At 42.0% G+C, this 22,432-nt stretch overlaps 1 long non-coding RNA gene across 1 annotated transcript; it reads left to right on the top strand.

The window, feature by feature from the left end:
• The first annotated feature begins 4,662 nt into the window (after positions 1-4,662).
• Positions 4,663-14,266, top strand: LOC115524186. The gene is made up of 3 exons (XR_003971970.1): positions 4,663-4,775; positions 9,387-11,434; positions 13,627-14,266. It is a non-coding gene; the product is annotated as an uncharacterized LOC115524186 (long non-coding RNA).
• Positions 14,267-22,432: the final 8,166 nt, after the last annotated feature.

Genomic DNA, 22,432 nt, shown 5'->3' with positions numbered 1-22,432 from the left:
TTTTGAATTTTTGTATTGCTGGTTTTAAATCTGTTCTCACTTCTGAGCAAAGTGTTCTTCCTATCTCCTTCCCCCTCACTCTACCTGTGGGACCAACTTAACCATGAGGCGCAGTGGGCACAGTGCCTTGGGCTTACAGTGCATTTAGAAGCACACAAAAATATTTTTATTTGTTTTAAAGTCAGAAGGAAAAGGGGTGCCTGGGTGGCTCAGTCGGTTGAGCATCCAACTTCGGCTCAGGTCATGATCATGTAGTCTGAGTTCAAGCCCTGTGTCGGGCTCTGTGCTGACAGCTCAGAGCCTGGAGCCTGCTTCTGATTCTGTGTCTCCCCCTCTCTCTGCCCCTCCCCTGCTCATGCTCTGTCTCTCTCTGTCTCTCTATAATAAATAAACATTGAAAAAAAATTTTTTTAAATAAGCAAAAAAAATGAGCTTTAATTCTTAAAGAAAAATTTGATACATAACATAAGCATAGCTATCTTTAATCCAATGCTATAGTGAAATCTAATTTTTAATACTTTCTCATGGAGGAAGAGGCCCACAGAGGCGAACGTTCCCAGGGCACACGGAAGTCAGAATACAGCCGTGCTGTCCACTTCTCCCCTTTGTGTTGCCTTTCCTCTATTTCCATGATCTTTCCCCCCTTCATCTTTTCCTCGCCTCTCTCTACTCTCCACCGTTTTACTTCTCGTTATTCTCCCACCTCTCGCATTTTCTGGCCCCCGTCCCTAGGACTCTCTCCCATAAAATGAAAAACTAAAAAATAAAGACAAGCATTCTCCGTGTGTCGGTTTTTCTTTCCTATCTCCGCTGCTGATTTCCTCAGGTTATCATCTTTCAGAGTGAAGACACAGAATCCCTTTAAGAATGGGAGACTCAGAACAGAGTTTGAGACATACCTTCTGAAACGGCAGCCTCTTGAGAGCCTGATTCCCACTCAAGAGTGTTCCTGCTCCACATTTTTCACACCAAACGCAGTGAAGACAACGAACATTAATTAGGATTACAGAGCCAGGGAGGCTTACCGCACTGTGACAGCTCACAAGAAAGAGAATGCCACTTCTTTTTTTGGATGCCATTCTGAGTGTCATGTATGTATTAATTCTTGAGCTCAAGCCAAGTTACTTTGGGGATGAGATGTAATCTGTTATTTTTAGGTCATACTGGGTAGGGGGATAGGCTATTCTCGGAGGTTCGTAAGAAGGTGGGTTTGGCTGATTTTAGATGATCAAGTTTCCTATTATGCACCTCCCTTCAAAAACTAATTTTGAAATGTTATCATTCATTGTTCATGCTTATGAAGAACACAATGTTGGAAGCATTCCTTAGTTCAAGGGGATTTCACGCCTGGGTAGTTTTCAAGTTTTATTGTTTTCCAGCTTACTTGCCTGACTTAGGATCCCTACTGCTTCTTAAATTTCACAAATTGAATGAAGTAAAGAAAAAAGCATACACACCAAAAACAAACCAATACTTAACTCTTTCTTCTAACAACCCCACCGCCCAGAGGGAGATGTGCTTATGTGTAAGAAATCAAGTAAGAAATAAAGTGGCAAGTTTCCTGTTTCATGAATGGCTTGAATTCTAATTATTTCTTACAGACAGCTTTAAAACAAAGACTTATGAATAATGTACAGATCATTAAGATTGTAATCTCTAAACCCTGGCATATAATATAAGCCTCTGATTCACCATATGAGTTCACGCTGATTACTCAGGATGATTTCCAGATGTTTACTCTCTGAATGTAATTAAATTTTGGTAAAAATTATAACTTAGCTGCTTTACAACAACAACAGCAACAACAAAAAACCTCTCAACAGAAACATGAAAGAAGTTTTCACTGGGACATGTTTTCCCTACCAGAGTCTTCTCTCATGACATAAATCTCCTTCTTCAAAAATCTCTGGGTTCCCTCAGCCCACTCCTGATTGTAACCAGAGAAGAGAGCATTGCTCGAAGACATGTGATAGATTGATCACCTCAAGTCCATCATTTGGGAGGAAATTGCCCCAGAATTTGCATAACAGATAGAAAACTGGTACAAGTCAATTATTGAGTCTGTATTCACAGACTTAAAAGGAAATGGGAAAATATTACAATGGGCAATAAAATTAAATCTTCAGGGAGAATGAAAGTATCGTGGAAAAACAGGATATGAGCATTGTCTTTTTATGTGTTGGGAATTGAAATGATAAGTTTGAGAAAATCTGTGCAATGCATCTACTGGACAGCTAACAAAGAGACAGATGCCCCATGATGAAAAGGAACAAAAGTTAGATACACAAGAAAGGAGTTCAAAGGTGCATATTATGTTGAAATCATCTAAATATATCAGAAAGAAGGAGACGGTAAGATAATCAAATACAGAGTAATAAAGCAGAAGGGAGACACTGAGAGACGACCAAAGAGGCGGAATAATTTGACAAGAGAGAAAAGGATGGAGAGGTAGAATGAGAGCAAGCAGGAGGCAATGGTTCTGTAATGACCTGTTTCTCATGAAAAATGCATTATCCTAGAAGGGAATGATTTTTCTCCTCCCTCACACTACTTTGATTTGTGTGTCTACAACACGCCAAGCCCATGGGGATGCAGCCGATGGATTCAGAGTTCCAGAATGATCAACCAGAGACTGCCATTCCAGACACCAAATGCAGTGTAAATAATTAAATATCAATGCAAGTCAACTAACATTTACTGAGTGTGCGCTCCCAGAACAAAGCACACATCAACATTCTGACAGAAGTTTAGGATCCTGACAGAAAAAGCAAAAACCAGCCTTGTGACTCTGGGGGAGGGGGACTCAGAAGGGTTAATGTAACTCAGCCCAGAAGTTCTTGACCTTTTTTCAGAATAATAGACTTTGCATATTTGGTGAAAGCCTCCGATTTTGACCCAGGAAAATACACATTTGTGTGTACTAACAACATTTTGCTTATATCACGAGGTTTAAACGTCTTCTGAAGTCTATGTTCCCCCTACTTGAGGATCTTAGAGTTCTGAATTTAATAGAGATACAATTTTTAATATGCTACTAAACTACTTGCTGATTCAGTTCAGTTACGATCTTAGTAATAATTGGAACTACGGAATTTAACTAAAGAGTGAGGCACAGATGTTGTCTGTGTGAAATCTTTATTTAAAAAATTTCTTCCTCGATCTTTCAGCAGAATAGGAGTTTCAAAAAAATTGATTTTCAAAATGTATACACAAAATTACAAAATCAATACTTGGAGGCGTCAGGGTAAAAGGAAAACAGGTAAGAAAAAAAAAGGGGGGCGGATGTAATCCAAGGGCACCTGGCTGGCTCAGTCAGTAGAGCATATATGACTCTTGATCTCAGGGTTGCATGTTTGAGCCTCATAATGGGTGTAGAGATTACTTAAAAAGATTTTTTAAAAAAAACAACATAATCCGGAGACAACAATTAACAGAGCATATAGTCTCATGGTAGACATAGTTACAGTTTTGTAACTTCCCCAGTGGCCAAAGCTGAGACAAGAGACTTGCTTAATTACGAGATTTATAATAAGCCATAAAATGGAAGTTAATCTGGTTGTTGGATTATTGGTTAGAGCATGTTAGGCTGCAAGTAACAGAAAACCCAACTAATAATGGTCCATATGAATTGGTGGTTATTTTTCTCACAAAACAAGAAGTTCAGAGGAGGGTAGTGGTTTAGTCATGCAATCAACGATCCAGGCTTTTCCTGTCTTTTCGACTACCCTTAGGGTGTCGATTTTCTTCACTCTTCAATTCTTCTTAAATTTTTTTTTTTTGGCGGGGGGGGGGGGGGGGGGGAGGGAGAGAGAGAGAATCCTTAAGCAGGCTCCATGTTTAGCGTGGAGCCCAAAGTGGGGCCCCAACACGGGGTGATCCCATGACCCAAGGTTCATGACCTGAGACTAAATCAAGAGTTGGACACTGACCAACTGAGAAACCCAGACACCTGAGATTTTCTTCACTCGAGTAGTCTCATTGCCTCAAGTAAAATGAAGACTACATTTTTTTTTTTTTAATCAGGAAGGCAATTGCCAACCAAGAATCTTCCTTGCAGACTTCTTTTTATGTTTTATGGCCAGAACTGGATCATGTGAATACTCCTTGCCCTTGGAGAGGCTGGGAAATTGAGCATCTACCTTTCTGGCTTTTATAGAAAAAGGAGAGCAAGTCAAGTCTTAGCGAATGGCTTTGGGTCAGTGTCTTCTATACACAAAAAGAACGGTTTTTCTTACTGTTGAGCAACCGCACTCTTGGATGTTCTCAACTGGAGGACACTGTGTGATACCTCAGATGGTGCACTAAACATAAACCCCTGGAGTAAATGCACCAACAATTTCCATCATGTTCCATGGAACTTAATGTTTCTCTTTGTAGGCTGATGGCTTAGGCTAAGGCACAGATCTGGAAAAGGGATCTCTACAAGGAATCAAAACAATACATCAAGTTCACAGCCATGTTATGACCTGGTTTAATCCAAGGGTAACATTTAGCCTATCTAGAATACTGTATGGGCAGCAATGCCCTTGAACCACTGCTTTGTAAATATTATTTCTCACAACTGGCCTTTGAATAAGAATAAATCCACAGGGAGTTAAAGCCTGTAATCTTCAGCACAAACCTACCTGGAGCACCAAAGTCTGCATTGCTGATAAGGGCAGGTACTAGTAACAAAGGAGGGTTAAGTGCTCCTTATACAAATTCAGAGGCATAACAAAGACATATGCCCAATGGATAAACATTCATTGACTCTCGGAGATGAGCCCCAAGAAGAGGTAATCATTCTTTCTACTATATTCCCTTAACACTTGGTCTATCTCAAATTTTGTATGTGCAACCCAGATGTATGTAGCTCTATTGCTGGCTATGAGCCTTCTTATTTTGTAGCCCCAGACCATGTTATTTTTCATATAACAGACTTATGTATGTTTTTAGAAATAGCTAGGAAAAAACATTCCATTGAACAATGGGTGGTGGTTGCTTAGGTAATAATTGGAAGGACAGCTTTTCACAAAGAAAAGAGCTTACTTCATCTTTTTTTTTCCCCCCAGGAGTAATTACTCGAAATAAGCATTATTTGAAGTCTTACTGATTGAAGACTGGAGTAGTAGATGCAATGCTCTGGGCACTAGAGGAGGAAAGCTCCCGGGAGGGAGGAGGTAGTTTCCCTGGAGGAGCCTGCGACTCAGTCGGGGAGGAGGGCTGGGGGAGGAAAACATATCTCAGAAAGGAAAGCAGAACATTTGCAAACACTTAAAAAAAAAAAAAAAAAAAGGAGGGGGGGGGCTGTGTTGAATTCTGCATTGAGTAGACAAAGATAAAATTTAATTATAATGCTTTTGTATCTAATCCATGTTTGATAAAAGGATTAAGGTCTATGACTTATTTTATAATTGGAGGGGTTAATAAATAAAAAGAATTGGCAAATGAGATACCTGATGTGAAATCTTAAGATGTACCTGTGAAATATATTCTTCATCATTTTTTTAAAGTTTATTTATTTACTGAGAGAGAGAGAGAGAGAGAGAGAACAAAAGAACAGGCAGGGGAGGGGCAAAGAGAGAGGGAGAGAGAGGATCCCAAGCAGGCTTTGTACTGTCAACACAGAGTCTGATGCAGGGCTCAATCTTGCAAACTGTAAGATTATGACTTGAGCTGAAATCAAGAGTAGGATACTTAACTGACTGAGCCATCCAGGTGCCCCTCTTCTATATCATTTATAATCAAGCTACATCTTTTGCTTTGTTGGTTTAGAGTCGAAACACAGAAACACGATTTGCTAATTGTTCCTTTCTGCTATAGACACTAAGGAGGTATGCCCATTTTATTTGGGGTTTAGTAACAAATGGAAAATAGCATCATACAAATCACATACTTAGTTGCAAGAACAACAGGAAAAGGAAGATGAACAAGACATGTGGGGAGAACAAAATGCTTATTTATTGTCACAGAAAGTTAAAGAATTAAGAGGTGGGATGTCAGCTGGGGAGCATGAAATTTTAGGCAAAGAAGTTCAGATTTCCTACGCTAAGAAACAAAGTGATGGTGCTTTAAAATTTTTTTTCATTGTTGGTTATAAAATTTTTTGATAATAATAACTGTCTTCAAGGTTTACATCTATTCACTTAAACATTATGGCACTATGGGGGATCAAAAATAAATAAGAAATAATCCTTGCTCCTCCATGACTCATGGTCTACTAGAGAAGAAGTGATGTTTATATAAAAAGCTGTAATAGAAGGTAGACGGTTTTAAATCCCATGGCAGAAAAGCAGATCAAGTTCCAGGGATTCTGATATGAAGGATTATCTCCAGCTGTGAGGCATCAAGAAAGGCTTCATAGAGGAGGTGACTTGTGAGCTGAACACTAACAGATCAGTAGCACTTCAATATAGGGAGATGGAAAGACCAACATCCTAGGAAGGAGAAACAGTGTAGCTAAAATGTTGGTGGCAGAAAAGAGAGGTGTGTGTATAGAGAATAAAAAACAATCCAGTTTTTCTGGTTCATAAGAGCTCATTTAGTAGAAAAAAAAAAAAAGGTTGAAAACATGAGTTGAGGTCAGATTCTAGAGAGTCTGTCAGTTTTGAATGAAGGCAGTTGAACTTTATTTGGCAGAAAATGAGGAGCTATCGATGGTATTTTTGGGTACTTGATAGAAGCCGAACATATGTTTTTCAAGTGGAACAGGTATCAGATGATGGGAACTCTGCACACTCTGAAGTGCCTAACATAGTGTTAGCATGTAACAAACGTACAATATTTTAAAATCGTCTATAAGGGAAGCCGTCTAAGAAAGTTATTGAGAATGTCCAGCGTCTTAGAGGGAGCCAACGAGGGCTGGACCAGATGCGGTCTGTTGGCACTCGGTATTCCCATCCACCCCTGTTCTGCACACTCCTACATCACAGGGCTGGACGGCTAACAAGTGCACTTCTCAGGCTTCCTTCTGCTAGGGTTTGAAATGCCTCGTGTGAGATGTTGAAGGCGAAACGCAAGTGGAGGCCATTTTTATTTTTACAGCAGTCGTGGGTTCTGGCAGAAATGAGTTTTTGCCGTGGACAGACTTCCGATCCCACTGTCTAGTGACCAGCTTCATGAACGTGGGGCAACTGTGAAATCGGGAACAGTTCCTTGGTCTCAGGGTGTTGACAGTGACCTCCTAACCTCTGGTTCACAGCTACCTGGTTAGAACCTCCAAACCTAGCAGCAGCATGATCCTTCCACCTACCGGGGCCTCCCCCCTTGCATTTCTACGGCTCTTCCAATGATTTTGTAGCAGCCAATTCCATGTGTCAAAGTCCTTTCGAATTGACCTAAAATGGACCTAAAATGGGTCCTGTTTCCTGCAATGAAACGGACAGGAGCAAGACGCAAGGAAACTTGCATAGTAGAGGAAAATAGCCATTCAAGGACAACTCATTATGGGATGGAAGAAAAGAAACTCAAGTCAGGGGCACCTGGGTGGTTCAGTCAGTTAAGCGTCTGACTCCTGATTTTAGCTCAGGGAATGATCTCACAGTTCATGAGATCAAGCCCCACATTGGGCTCTGTGCTGACGGCACACAGCCTGCTTAGGATTCTCTCTCTCCCTTTCTGCCCCTTCCCCACTCGTGCTCTTGCTCGCTCTCTCAAAATAAATTAAAAACATTAAAATAAATCTTAAAAAAAATAAAGAAATTCAAGTCAGAGATCCTCTTGCACTACAGAGGGCATCGATGTGCCTTCCAGTCTCTGAGGGCAGGTCTTTGTTCTCAGTCCTCTCTTACAAATGTCTCAAAAACACGCACTTTTCCCCAATTACAAAAATAATGTATGTTCGTTGTAAAACAAACTTGGGAAATATGGAAACTTATAAAGAAAGAACTAAAAACCACCTGTAATTACACTAGAGCTATTTCTCGACTCTATAGGGATGAGGTTCAGCTGTGACCCTATAGCCGTAGCTTAAGTAAAGTAGACATATATGTCTTTCTCACAGAAACAAATCAACTAGGGCAAGCAATCCAGAGATGGTATGGTGGCTCCATGACCACCGGGAACCCAAGCTTCTTTTCCCTTGTACTTACACTCGTTAAAATGCATTCCCACTTAATTGTCCAAGAGGATTGCTCTCGCTCACCCTATCATATCTGCATTTCAGGCAGCAGGGAGGGAGAAAGAAGTTTAAGAGCCTGCTCTTTAAGGAGACCATATGTGACATTTTGCTCACGTTCCTTTGTTCCCAATCGCCACATCCATTTGAAGATCAAGGCGTGAAATGTAGTCTGTATTCTGTACAGCTATGTACTCAGCTAAAAATGATGGGAGTGGGGGTTGTTCGAGCCTAAGGAAGGAGGCAAGAAAGGACATGGGAGGACAGTTAGCACTCTCAGTCACATAACCCTAACTATCTCTTCTCCCTCCTATAAGCTCACGGTTTTCCTCTTCCTGACTTCTCAGGTCCCAACATCACCCCCATCCCTGGTGATAATCTTGGTGCTACTGCTGATGTCATTTTTTTGTCACTTTGCCCACTCCCCCTCCCTGGATTATTTTGCTTAGAGTACTTCCCTTAGCATTAGTAACTTTACTTTTAAAATTCTTTCTGGGACACCTGGTGGCTCAGGCGATTAAGTGTCATCCAACTCTTGATTTCAGCTCAGGTCATGATCTCACAGTTTGTGAGGTTGAGTCTTGCATCCGGCTCTGCACTGACAGTGCAGAGCCTGCTTGGGATTCTCTCTCTCTGTCTCCCTCTCTCTGTCCCTCCCCCTACTCAAGCCCTCTCTCAGTCTCTCAAATTAAATAAATAAGCTTTTAAAAAAACAAAACAAAATACAATTTTTTTCTCCATCAGCTTAACCCTGACCATCTGACCCCCCCCCCCCTCATCTTTTAGGACTCCTGAAAACGTAATACACAATCTGTGCCTCAGGCCAAACTTCTATAAACCCTCTTGTAAAGTCACCTTGACCCGGTTTCTAGATCCTTTTCCAGGAAGGGCTTCAGACTGTATTGCCCTTCTCCTGACCCATCATTTTATTTTGCCCTCTAAAAGCCCCTCTAAAAGTTCCTGACAACATCTTCCTTGAAACTTCTTTCAACGAACCACAGCCCTTTGACACTTTGCACAAAGCTCCAACCAATGTCCCTTCTGTGCCTTTCCAGGGCTACAAATTATTTTCTGTAGTATAAACTGCATCTCTTCTGATTTGCAGCCAGTATTCTTTCGGAGCCCTTTAGTCTGTGAGTTTTCCCCAACCATCTTTTTCTCTTTGCATTTTTTTTCCCTTTCACATTAAAAACTGCTCAGGGAGTGGGGCCCTCTGACCTCAGAAATATACGAAAACAGATACTTTATTCATGCATTCTGTTGATGAAGTTTCTCTCTTGGCTCCCTTTAGCCTGAGCAAGACTCAGCGAACATCTTTCTGCATCTTCTGGGACTGTCACGGCTCTTATCTGCAACACTTTGGACTTCTCCAAACTTAAGGCTTTAAGATGCAACTGTAGTCAATCAACTTCCATGCAACTCCCTAGAGAAATGCCCTGGCTGTGCAAGCTCCCGCTGCCTAAATAAGGTGAAGATGCTTTTCCAAGGAAGTTGAGGATTCTACCTCAGTGTAATTCTGTGAGTGCAACAGGGCAAGGAAAGGAGACTCTTCTGGGCCTCCAGCAATTACAATAATCTAGGTTATGTTGCTGGAAACCCTCAACTCTTAGTGGCTTTAAACCAAAGAGGTCGATTTCTTGTTCATGCTACTTACCTCTTGTGGCAGGAGGAGGGGGGCTGGTGGAGAAGCTACCATCGCAAATACTGGTGGGTCCCCATTCCAAAGAGGAAAGAAAGCTCTGGAGCATTTTGCATCAGTAATTCAATACTCCAGCCTGGAAGAGACCCTTATCACTTCTACTCATTAGCTGGAACCACATGGCCCTATCCAACCACAAGGAGACCAGGAAGTGCAATCCACCTTGTGCTTGAAAGGGCAGAGAACTGGAAATCTTTAGAGAACAGCACTAATCGTATCTACAGAACCTAAGAAAAGTTGAGCCGATTGTGATAACTAACCTTCCTAGGCCACTGTTCGGCCCAGACTAACTTGAGGCAATTGCAATCCGGATTTCTAAACCTTGTGTTTCAGTCAGAGGAAAGAACTTTCAACATTTTGCTCCTAATTACCCTGTATCCCTCTCAAATTGTTCCTACTTCGAGGTAAAATGTTTTGAGAACCCTGGCGCAAAGTCCCAGGACTATCTCCGCTTCCTCGCTAACATCCTTGGCACTTGGGCTCTCCTTGAGCATCCCCCCGACCCCCACCGCCAACCCAGCCTCCCCTGCCACCCTGAGAGCCGCTTGCATGCATCACTGTTTCAGTGGATGGCAGCAATACACAAGGGCACCTCATTGTTGGAAAGGAACTGCCTTCTGCCTGCCAAGGACAAATGCAGACACACAAAGCTGTATCAAACAAGACTTCACATCAAAGGGAACCCTGCCTGGGCTTGCCAAGAGCAGGGCTGCTTCTGAGCCTCTCCCCTTAGCCTTGTTAGTATTCTTAGGGCCCAAGGGGCCCCTGGTGCTCCTGGCAGGCCCCCTCATTTACCCAGCACTCCTCTTCACTCTGACACCTGAAGCCCAGGCTCTCCCTGAATTTGGCCTCGACCACTTGACAGAGCAGAATGCCAAGTGTTTAACAACGTTGAGCGATTAGGAAAGAAAATTCATGAGAAATATTTACTCTGTGAACTCCATTTGAGTAGGAGAACAGAATACTTCTTTGGTGCAACAACACATAGAAAATCAAAAAGTTCCTACCTGAGGCCTCAGGGAAAAGAGCACCAGAAGGAAAGCTTACCTACTGACGAAGCAAGGATGCTTTAGGAGCAGAGGTTGGGAACGCTGGAACCAAGGTTGAAAATGGAGATTGGCCAGTTGTAGGCATTTAGACCTGGTGAGAAGTGGTGAACTAAAGATCCAGACAAACTTTCTACCTTAAAATCAACATAAGAATTTAGGTCCTGTTACTTTAAGGAAAAGAAAAGGTCTTTGTTTTAAAAGAAGGATGAGGGAAAAATTGAATAAAGGACTGATAGCGACAGAGAAAGGGATAAAAACTTTTAATTTAGAAAACAGTTAAGGCCTTCTGTTCTGGGGGCTGAAGAACGCTTTTGGAAAGAGACATTAAGTATCAAAATACAATGGAAGTTTTAAAACACTGTAAAGTCACATATTATGAGAGCTGGAAGGGGAACTTGGAGATGGTCTTTTCCAAATGATTTCTTTGAGTTAAGAAAATCTGAAACTCAGGGATGTCAAGGGGCTTTTTCACAGTCACATAGCTGGTTAGTTGCAAAGCTATAGTCAGAGATCTTGACTCTCAGGCTTGTAAGAGAGAGCAATGCTTGGCATGGCATGTGATCAGAGTACATAGGTCTACAACTACATCAGGTACAGTATTTCTAATGCAGTGGCTTCAACCCTTTGACTAAGAACTTCCACTGTGGCCAACCCTACCACCCTGTTCCAACAGCTTCCCAGAATAGTAGTAATTATAGCAAAAAAAAAATTAAAAAATAAAAAAAAATAATGGATAGAGCCCAGAGAAAATGTCACATTTCTAGAAGTGGGAGGAGGTGGAGATAATACATTTACATCATTTCCAACTTTCAGAGCACTTCATGTGACCATGGGTCCATGGAAAAAACTCAAGCATTCCACGGTGGGGAAAAAAAGGTTACATCTTTTATTAACCTCCCACTGAAGGAAGCATTTCCTTCATTACAAATGTAGGCAACAAACCACAACAGTATTTGCACTACTTGTCTTTGTCACTCACAGAAGTAATAAGTATTCTCATATTATATTAATTGTAGTGGAGATCTTGAAATATCTTTACCCTCATTACCACTCTGCAATTATGGTAGATCTCCCACTAGATCTTGTTATTTAGTGTTTAATAAGTGAGCACGTATATTACTATGCCACAGATTTTTATAAATATTTTGATAACAAAATTTCAACATCAGATTCCTTTATAATTATGTGTTTTATTTTATTCAGTTAAAGGTATTATTCTGAGAGGGCATCTGTAGATTTCACCTGGCTGTCAAAGGGGTAATTGGCATAAAGATTAGCAACCCCTGACATGTGAGGGGTAAACAAGTGTCAGGTTGCTGTTGGATACCCATGACACTTGGTCCCACATCCCTGCTCCATCGCCCTGTGGGCTCAGAGTGACAGGGATGCTCACTTGTCATTCTGGGTTGGAGAACTGCCAGTGCCTCCTGCCACAGCCCGTGTTTGTAATTTCAGGGCACACCAGCCTTTGAAAGCTGGTATGACTACATTACAAAATGTGACAGGAGAGACTCCATTGTTGGCATTATTATTAAAATTAAGGCTGATAGGGATTTTGTGACATTGATTTTAAGAGGGTTGTGTTCACACGTCCCATGGAAGTTGACTTTTCTCAGGGAATTGGCACTCCAAGTTCTACTCAAAAGGAAACTAGTTTTTTCAAAGATGGATAAGCTGGTTTGGCATGACAAATAAATACTTCAAGAGAATATCAAGGAACCATTTTCCATCTCTCAAATATGCAAAGAATTTTTAAGATGATAATTCTCAGGATTGGCAGAGTGTAATGAAATGGGTATTTTCGTTTTCGTAAATTTCCCACAAGACCCAGAGTTGGCGTAACTTTTCTACATGGTAGTTTAAGCCCTGTGTTTTAAGTATTTTCACCCAGTAATTTCACTTCTAGGAATTTATCCTATGAAAAGAATATAAAGATTTTCTTACATATATTTTTATGAATATCCTTGAGACAGTAAAAAATCGGAAACAGGAATGCCAACAATGGGAGGTTGAAGTAAATTATGCTACATCTACATGACAACTTGTGACAACTTAATGTAGCTAACTTAAAAAAAGAAAAAAAAAATAGCCATTCCGGGGCGCCTGGGTGGTTCAGTTGGTTAAGTGGCCGATTCTGATTTAGCTCAGGTCACGATCTCACAGTTCATGCAATTGGGCCCAGCATTGGGCTCTGTGCTGACAGTACAAGAATCCCAAGCAGGCTTGGGATTCTCTCCCTCCCTCGCTCTCTCCGCCCCTCCCCCGTTCTCCCTTTCAAGATAAATAACCAAACATCTTTTAAAAAAACAAAAATAGCCATTCCAAGAATATGTGACGATATGGAAAAATGTGTAAATATAATGTTCGGCTTAAAATGCAAGGCATAAAACTGCAGGTGTAAGATAATCCTGTTTTTTAGTTGGAAAAACATTCATCAGATTTCTTTGCAATCTTACTTATGTACATATGCCTGTAGAATATATAGGTGTTTAGAAAAGCTAGCAGGGACTGTGTCTAAGTCTTAGTGTTGGCAGTCTTTGAATAGCGATATTTTAATTATTTTTATTTTCTTTTTATACTTTTTTGTATAATGTAACATTAGCTAAAGCTGTAAGATATTGTTTTTACAAGGACGTTTTGAAGAAGATGAGCGGGTGCCACATGAGCTGATCTGTGTTTGCAGTGCCTTCTTGTTGCTCCAGACAAAAGTTTGTTTTGCTGGTTGCTACTGAGTGTTATTTTTCTCCTAACCTTTGCTCTCTTTCTCCACCATTGGCTTCCAGATGTCTGATTGAACCAAGTTCGGGGCACTCGACTCATGTCATTCTTTCCTCTCGTTTGGACAGAAACTTCAGAAACGACACCCCGGCTGCCAATCTGATAGTCGGCACCCACACGAATGTCAATCAGAAACCTCTTGGCATAATGAAAAATAGTCCAATCGGGAATTTGAAGCTTTTGTAAACACAACAGAGGATTGAGGTTAAAATAGGGTGCGAATCTGGGGAGGCATCTGCCCCTCTGCTCTCTTCACCCTGGACTGCACCTGCGTAGCCGCACTTTGCGCTTGTCCAGGACCAGGAAGGGAGATGAGAAAACATCTTGTGGAATCACTTCACCTTTCGCTGATATTTGGTTGAAAGGGATACAGTTTTGACTTCCAGTGATTATTTAGCATGTAGTATATAAATCAGCTGGAAAAAAAAATCTGGAGAGATGAAGACGTGTTTTCTCCTGGTTTTACCTTGAAAGTGCGAATTATGAAGGTAGTTTTCCATATGTACATGTTTAAGGTTCTACTATTTTGTGGTGCCACTTAGAATTTTGAAACCACTAGAGCCTATTCCATTCCTTCTCTCTTTCTTAAACTTGGATCGATCTTCTCCTGGGTGAAGTTTAAAATAATAAAAACCGAGAAAACCATTTACTCAATGCCTCTGGTTGCATAGCAATCTAAACAAACAAGCCCCTTTCCTCTGTTGAGAACTTCTAATAAAACAAATCACAAAGGTTGTGTTTTAAAAAGATGATTTCCAAGCCTTTTTTTTTTTAAAGGAAGCTTTAAAAAAAAAAAAAAAATAGAGGCCAAAGATTGCAGGCAAAAAAACTCAATTGGCTTTTTAGTGAGTCACTTCACTTCTCATGCTACTGAAGGGATTTGAAAACGTTTTTGATTGTGGTGAGGCCAGAAGGGCTGAGCTGGATACAGGGATACCAAGCCGACCGAAGCAGGAAAAACACTAAGAAATAATAGTTACCGTCAAGTCTTCAGTGTCGTCTGTGTGCCAGGCTCTGGGCCATGTCAATGATCTGATCATGTGGGGTGTCTTCCACTCGCACCCCTGGGTCACTCCCTACTCTTCTCCATCCTGCTCTCTGCCCAGGAACGATGACCTATACGGACTGAACAGAGGGGCCCTTGCCCAGGGCACTGGCAGGAGAGAGGAGGGAGGAGGGAGGAGGGAGGAGGGAGGAGGGAAGATGGGGTATTGATTTTCCTGGCTCCTTCCCTGCTCGTTACAGCAGGTTGGCTGTGTCCCTCCACCCAGAGCCACAGCTCCTGCCAGGCAGCCTTTCCCTCCCTGAGTCCAGGAATTGGACCTCACCCTCTGGCCCTTCAGAGCTCACGGTGGGAAGAGCTGCCGGCTGTTGCTAGCTGCAGAGGATGACTCTACCCCTGACGGCAGAGTCCAGCCCTAGCAAGACCTCTGGGAAGAGTCTCTCTGTTAACCCTTTTCAGCCAGCCATTTTGTGTAGGTCATTGGTTTTCCACTTGTCTGTTTTCCCTGCCACCACCCTCAGGGAGACCAGTGATGGTTCCGGTTAAGGGGACTGCACCGCCCCCTAATTGACTCTTACTTTCCAGCTTAGGAAATATACTCTTGCAGAGCAAACCTTTCAAAGGCACTGCTAAGGCCCTCAATCAACCCCCAGTCCCCGGAGGAAAGTATTCAAATCTGCCATCTTCAGACTTTCCTGAGCTCTTGGCTTTGGTCAACCAGTTCGTGCTCTATTTCTCAGAGAGATGATGCAATTTTCTCCTTCCACATGATTGCTCACACAGTCAATGGGCCTTTTCTACCCTTCCAAAATTACACTCATCCCTCAAGGTCGTCTTCTAACCCCACCTCTTCCAGTCAGACTTCTTTCCCTGATGTTCCATTTGGAAGTGAACTCACAGCAATGCCTTCCCATGCGATGTGTTGGGAAATTGTTCAGCTATCACTTTGCTATACATCTTCTGGTGTCTTTGGAAACATTAATTTTAAAATTATTTGTCTTTTCAAAATCATGGGCTTTGGTGCTAAGGCATTTCCGCCTTAACTATAAGTTCTGTCAACATTGGAAACTCGTACAAGTTATTAACCTGGCAGAGTCTTCCTCACTCAAAATGAAAGAGTTATAGTAATACCTGCCTTATACTATATTGTGAGGACGTGTATATATATATATATATATATATATATATATATATAATGTATGTATATATACATATATAAACATATAATCTCTATATATTATATATGTATATATTATATATAATATATAATACAAGGTATGTATATGTTATATATGTATATATGTTTATATGTATATATGTATATATATACATATATATAATTCTTATTGTACAGTATGGCAGGTAAATATTTTACTTTTTTCCTTTTCCTTCCAAATAGTGCTCAAAACTAGCTAAAATTCATTGAGTGCTTATTTATTATGTGTCATGTACTATTCAAAGCATTTCATACATTATATGTACTATTATACTCCCTACTTTCCAGATGGAAAAACTGAGGTACCAAGAGGTTAGGAAACTTGTGCAAAGTATACCAAGGGCATAAGATGGGAGCATTGATTCACAACTAGATCGTAAATTTTTTGAAGCAAAGATCTATTTTATACAAATTTCTTTCTCTCTTTCACGAGGTCTAGCGTGATGTCTTACATAAAATATAGTCAGTGTTCAATAAGTGTTGATTTCATTCCAAGAGGCAGAGGCAATTAGGCTAGTGTCGCAATAGGCAGGGGGCTAGAAACACACTTGGGCAAAGCAGCAGCTGTCTGCACGAAGTGAGCGGTACCGTGTGCAGCCAGGAAGGGCTAGGATGGGAGATTCTGGCAATTGAGAAAGGCGGCTGCTGCCGGAAGTCAGAGAGCGGCCAGCGAGGGGCTCGGCAAGAAAGAACCTGAGCGGGGAGCTCGGCCACAGTGGAAAGTTGCTCAAATGAAGCCTCGACTCCTCTCTCAGCAGTCCTCCCGGTTCTGAGGAGACAGTAAATCTCACTCCATCCTGTGGTTATGCCACTGGAGCATCTTTAAAAATACTTAGCCCCAAGCTGATGAGCCCTTTCCTGCTGCTTTTCTACCTGAGCCAGCAACCTCAGAGCTTTCTGGGATTTCTGTTAAAAACACCCAGATCCCAGGAATCATTCCCCACCGACACAATTGTTGCTCACGCCAAGCACGGGACATATGGCCGAGCATCTGGGAGGGGGCAGATTAGCCAGGAGTGCTGGCAATCGGCACATGCTTTCATTAGGATGGATGTGTCACAGTAAATCATTTTGTAAAATGTTCCCTCCCTTCTCTCTGCATAGCGAAACATAAAGGAAGATGAATTACCCCAAGCACCATAATGCTGTTTGAATATGCCAAAGCTTGTGCCTGAGACACTTACTGACATTTCCTTAAATATCTTTTTAATATCTTGGCCAGGTCAGGCATACCAATGGCATTACAGAGCTTGCAAATCAATGCCCCAGCTGTTTTGGTTTTTTAATAAAACTGAATGTGATCTCTTTAAAATGATTGCCTTCCGCCCCCCTAGCTTTTTTACAGGGCTTTCAGAGAGCGGGACTGTGGGAGCCCTGAAGTCAGGAGTTGGCTCTGAAAGAGTGGTTGTTCCTTTGGCGGGTGGGGGTGGGGTGGGGGTGGGGTGGGGTGGGGGTGGGGGGCAGAACTCAACCATTTGCTGGATTGTTGTCGTCATCTTTTCCTAGTCCCCTGCCTCACAGATCCCGATCTACACGATTCCCAAGACCAATTTGCGGTTTGCTGTTTTTAAGAAACGAATTGACCAAAATCTTGCTGAAAAATCTAGAGGTTTCAACTTCTAAAAATTCATCCCATCGGTTTCTGCATCTGGGATCAGCCCAAGTGATTTATTCATAATTTTATTAGAGATCCTTTTCCAGGGAAATTCTTTGTATCAACATAATGGAAATTGAAAGAACCCCCTACCAAGAATCCAACCATATGCATGTGACTTTTGCCCCCTGAAAAAAATGGGATATGTAAAACTGTCATCAACAGTAACCATCTTGGCCACTGGATATCCACAGTCCCCAGTCACAACAGGAATTCCTCATGCAAATAGGGACGTGGTCCTGTCAAATTTGAGGTCCCAGTAGGAGGAAAAATCCAATATAAGTGCCTATAAATCAGAGTTTTATAATGATATTAGTTGACTGCTACTTATGTGGGTCATAAATGTGACACCACAATAAACAGTCAAGTTTCTTTGAGGATATTTGAGCACTCTTTTATTGGCTTTGAGGAATCACAGCACCTCCATCAGGAAAGCCTCATTTGCTTTTGTGCTTTAATGCTTTTATTTTCTGTAGTTTGTACAAAATGTCTAAGCTTTTTCCCTTCCAATATTTTGCCTGGGCTACATTAGTGCAAGTCTGTGTTTTCCCTGGGCCTGTAGAACCACAAGCCAAATTAAGACAAATGGGGAGCCGGAGCCTCAGCTGGGCCCCCAGAGAGGCCTCCTCCCTCTGCCTTCCCCTGCGCCGACTTCTCACAAATCAGCTTCGAAGCAACTGAAATTTCCCTTTTTCATTTTTTTTTTTTTTCTGACCACAGGCAAAGTCCTGTCTCCTCAGTTCTCTCAAAGTTATCCGTTCCTGAATTTTACCCTTAACCACAGTGGAGGAAAGGGAATAGCTGAGGTTAGGAAATATGGAAAGAATGTTAGCAATGTACCACTAAAATATACATTAAGAATATTTTCAGCAAGTATAATCTCCACGTTGAACTTCTAAATCTAGAATTCTCCTGTCATGTGACCATCTTCACATTTATGTGCGCCCCTTTCGGCCTCAATTCAGCCCTTCCTGAATGAACTCTCTGTCAAAGGTAGGACCGATTAAAAATAGACAGATTAAGTTTCCAAGTTTTCCTTCCTATTCAACATTTGGCTGCACCAATTATAAATGTCACAGCGGTTAGGTTAAAATAGTTGTCTTTTGCATGAGCCAGGACGTGAATATCATCAGAGATTTTTAATAGGCAGAAAAACAGAAGTGAAAATACACACAGAGATAGTGCCTTCAATCGAACATTATTTCTGTTAATAGAAATTCAAAGTCATGAGTACTTTTGCTTTAAGATTGTCACAGAATATTACAATTAGAAAGGGACTTAGAGATCTTTTCATTCATTCCCCCATTTTATGTAGGACAAAATTAACAATAGTCACCATGGCCATCGTATATGTATCCCCTCATTTGGTCCTAACCACCCTAGAATGGGTCATCCCCATTTTGCAGATGGGAAACAAGGCAAAGAGAGGTGAAGTAACTTGCCCAAGGCGAAATGGTAGAGGGAGGATCTCAGGTTCCTAATTCAAACATTAGGTCAGAGAGCCTCCAAGGCCTTGAACCCTTGTGTCCAACAACTGGCCTCTTTGCTCTGCTCTGGGGCATGTGGATGGCTGCTGGCTGCCCGGCTTTGCCGGCTCCTTCTGTGTGACACGTCTCCCCCTCACGCTATTTTCAGGTTGGTCTGGAGTGGCTGTCATGATCCAAGATGAATCTGCCTTGGTCCCAAGGGCCGTAGCCAGCCTCCCCAGACATGCATGCTGGGCTGCATCTGTTGGTAATGGCATTTCCAGATTTCTCCCTCTTCGTGAGCCCCCTGCTTGGCAGCCTTGCATGTCCGTGAATCTAATGTGTATAGTCGTGCTCCTCAGCTGTTCCAGTCTTGGCAAGAAAGCAGTGATGTCTGTGGCCAGGTTAACTCTGAGGGCAGATGCATTGTGGAAGAGATGGCATCTTACAGGGGTTAGGTCTCTGAGTCCATCTCTGCAGGGCTGAAGCTACCTTGGGAATGCAACGTGTGTGATACTGATGGCCCCGGACATGCCCAACACTCATACATTCTTTCTGTGTAAGTGAATTTTCCTTAGAGGTGTTTTTCCCTCCCCCCCCACCTCCTCTTTTCTTAGTGATATATTATAGTCACTTGAAGGTCACGGTCTTGTTCAACTTTTTTCTCTGTTAGCTAGCAGAGGGCATTCAACTTTGGAAACCAACAAATGGTTGTTACACGCAAAAAAGAATAGCCTGTAGTAAAGCCCTCTTTTCTTAATTGATGTGCGTGGTGGATTTTGGCATTTCTCAGCTACCCATGACAATGCTGTATCCCAACTTCCCTTTTAGGGAATTCTCTCTCACAGCATGAGACTTTAGCAGTCTGTAAGTTCAAGCAGCCACTGTCCACTCTGGAAGCTGAAAGGGGAGGTTCCCTGTCTCCTAGGGTAATAACAAATGTGTAAGGAGAGAATTCAGAATAGCATCTAAAACATGGAGTAACTGCTAAATACTTGTCATCCTTCTTCATCTTGATCTTGCTTGCCTTCTCTTTTTGTTCCTATTATTCGATGACTATTCCTCTGTGGCAGCCAGCAGTCCAAACGTGGCCACTCAGACTCTTTCCCCTAGTGTATTGAATGTTGTAGGATTGACACAGGACAGGAGGTAGAGTCTTATTTTTTAATTGTGAAATATTAACAACACTCCGGGAAGAGTGCATAAAACCATATGAAAGGTTTACAAATAATTGAAAGCAAGTGTCATGTAGCACCACTGTCAGGATTTTTTGCCTCCTGAAGCCTTCTATGTGCCCCTCACCAATTGAAACCCTCTTCCTCGCTCAGGGATGGCTCCATGGGAGTTGCAACCTGTGCAGCCACACAAGACTTCATGCTCAGAATCGTCCGGGGCTTCGTTTAATGCTCTGCGGTTGCCATCTTGAAACTCTATAATCTTTGAAGAAATGATTCTGCATTTTGCACTGGGCCCTATCCTATTTTTACTTTTAAATAGGCTAATCCTATTTTTACTTCTCGAGGTAACTATTATCCCAACTTTCGTGAAAATGATTTTCTTGCTTTGCTTTATAATTTCACCATCTACCTGAGCATCTGGAACTCTTTCATCCCAGTGGCATGCTCTGACATACTGCTCCTTCTGTAAAGGCTTGCCAGTCCCACGATTCCGGTTTCAAAGCCCCCAAAGATAACCTGTTTCCTTTCAGTATTCTCCCAATAATTTTACTTTGCTTAGATTTGCCGGTATTGATTTCTGTTGCTTGCAACCAAAGAAACACAACTGGTACTGTTTGTTACTAAAAGACGCTTGACGGAGAAAAAGTGTGTAATAGGTTTTCTTTGTTCTGTTCCTTTCTGCACACACCCCAAAGTCCTATGAAGGTTCTACAGATTTGAGACTAAAAACCAGCTAACATTCAACCTGACACATTCTTATCTGCTAGCAGAAGAAATTAAAACTTGAAATTGTGAAAGCATTTACTTATATTTAGGAAAATATCATCTTCAGGACAGGGTATGAACCCCAAAGTACCTGCCAAGGGCACTTTTTTCTTTTTGGAAATATTACTTCAGGTTGCTAATGGGTCGCCACTTTCTTGGAGACTACCCCCCTCCAACATGTGGCTGAGATAGGGCTCTAAATCTCTGGCAACATGTGTATCCTATCCCCCTAACCTCAATGATTGGTGCAGGGATAGGCATGTGACCTAAAAGAACCAATAATAATTCTCTCTAGAAGTTTTCTGCTTGAACTATCAGGGAAGTTGATCTCTTATCTTTGGAGATCCTGGAAAGATATAGGTTTAGGATCGCCAAGTTGTGGAGATTGAGGTCAACACACAATAGGCGGTAAGCAGAAGCCATAAGCAGTAGAAGCTGTGAGGTACTCAGGGATTTGGTAGTTGGTTATGGCATAAAAGCAGAGGCAGAGAAATGCCAGCTACCAGACTGCTTTGAGCCTCTTGGGTTACTGTGGGGTCTAGAGGAACATTTAGTGTTCCATGAAGCTCGCCTTTGTCTCTGTCAAGATGGTTTCCTCTGCTTCCTTACTTCCTGGCATGTCCTCAAGTCAACTTCCAACACCTGTCTCACAGCCTCTACCATCAGAACTCGTGGCTGTAATGAAAAACAGTTACAAACCCTGGACTTGGTCATTTCACTTGAGACCCTTAAAAGAACCCTTCTGCAGACTCACAGGGCTTAACCAACCACTGTTCTTACAAACTAGGGAACTTCTCTAGGCTCAGTCCCTGATGAGGGAAAACAGCTCAAAGTCAACAACATCAAAATGGTAACCTAATGAAGGGGAGCTGAGAGAACTGCCTACAACATTGGGATATTGACCTGTTGAGTCCTGAGTTCTTTTTTCTTCATCTCCACACTCTCTACTGTATTTCAGGCTATTAGGACACTTCATCTGGATTAAGGCTGCTCTCCCTGCTTGCAGTCTGATTCCCCTCAACTCCATAGAGCAACCAAAGCAGACATTATAAAGTAATATTAAAGCAGCTTCCCATTGCTCTCAGGATATGGCCTGAAATTCTTAGCATGATTTTGATACATTTTTAATCTTGGTCCTTGCTTACTTTTACTTCCCCAGTCTTGCTTCCATTTCCCCACCTCCACCCCATAGCTTACATTCTCTGTTCCAGAGCCTCACCCTCTTCGCTGAACTCACTCTTTTGCCTTTTCTCACCTTTTATGCAACTTTCCTCACTTCTTTAAAGGTTTTAGCTTAATGACCCTTCCTCCAGGAGATTTTTCCCTGAGCCCCAAAGACTGGGGCATTGAACGCATCCGTAGAGTTCTTCATTTTAAATTAGGAGAACCCTTTAACTCGTCTGTCTCTTGTAAGTTCCTTGAGGGTGACTGGCTCATGTTTGGTGCACAAGTGCAGGTATGAGATCAGAAGAAACATGGAATGCTTCTCTCCTGCAGCTGGAGCCCAAGGCTATGGAGAGGGTAAAAGG

The sequence above is a fragment of the Lynx canadensis genome, chromosome C2, assembly GCF_007474595.2.
Source record: "Lynx canadensis isolate LIC74 chromosome C2, mLynCan4.pri.v2, whole genome shotgun sequence".
Classification (NCBI taxonomy): Eukaryota; Metazoa; Chordata; class Mammalia; order Carnivora; family Felidae; genus Lynx; species Lynx canadensis.
The sequence above is the reverse complement of the archived record's forward strand: the minus strand, read 5'-3'. Positions and strand labels throughout refer to the sequence as shown.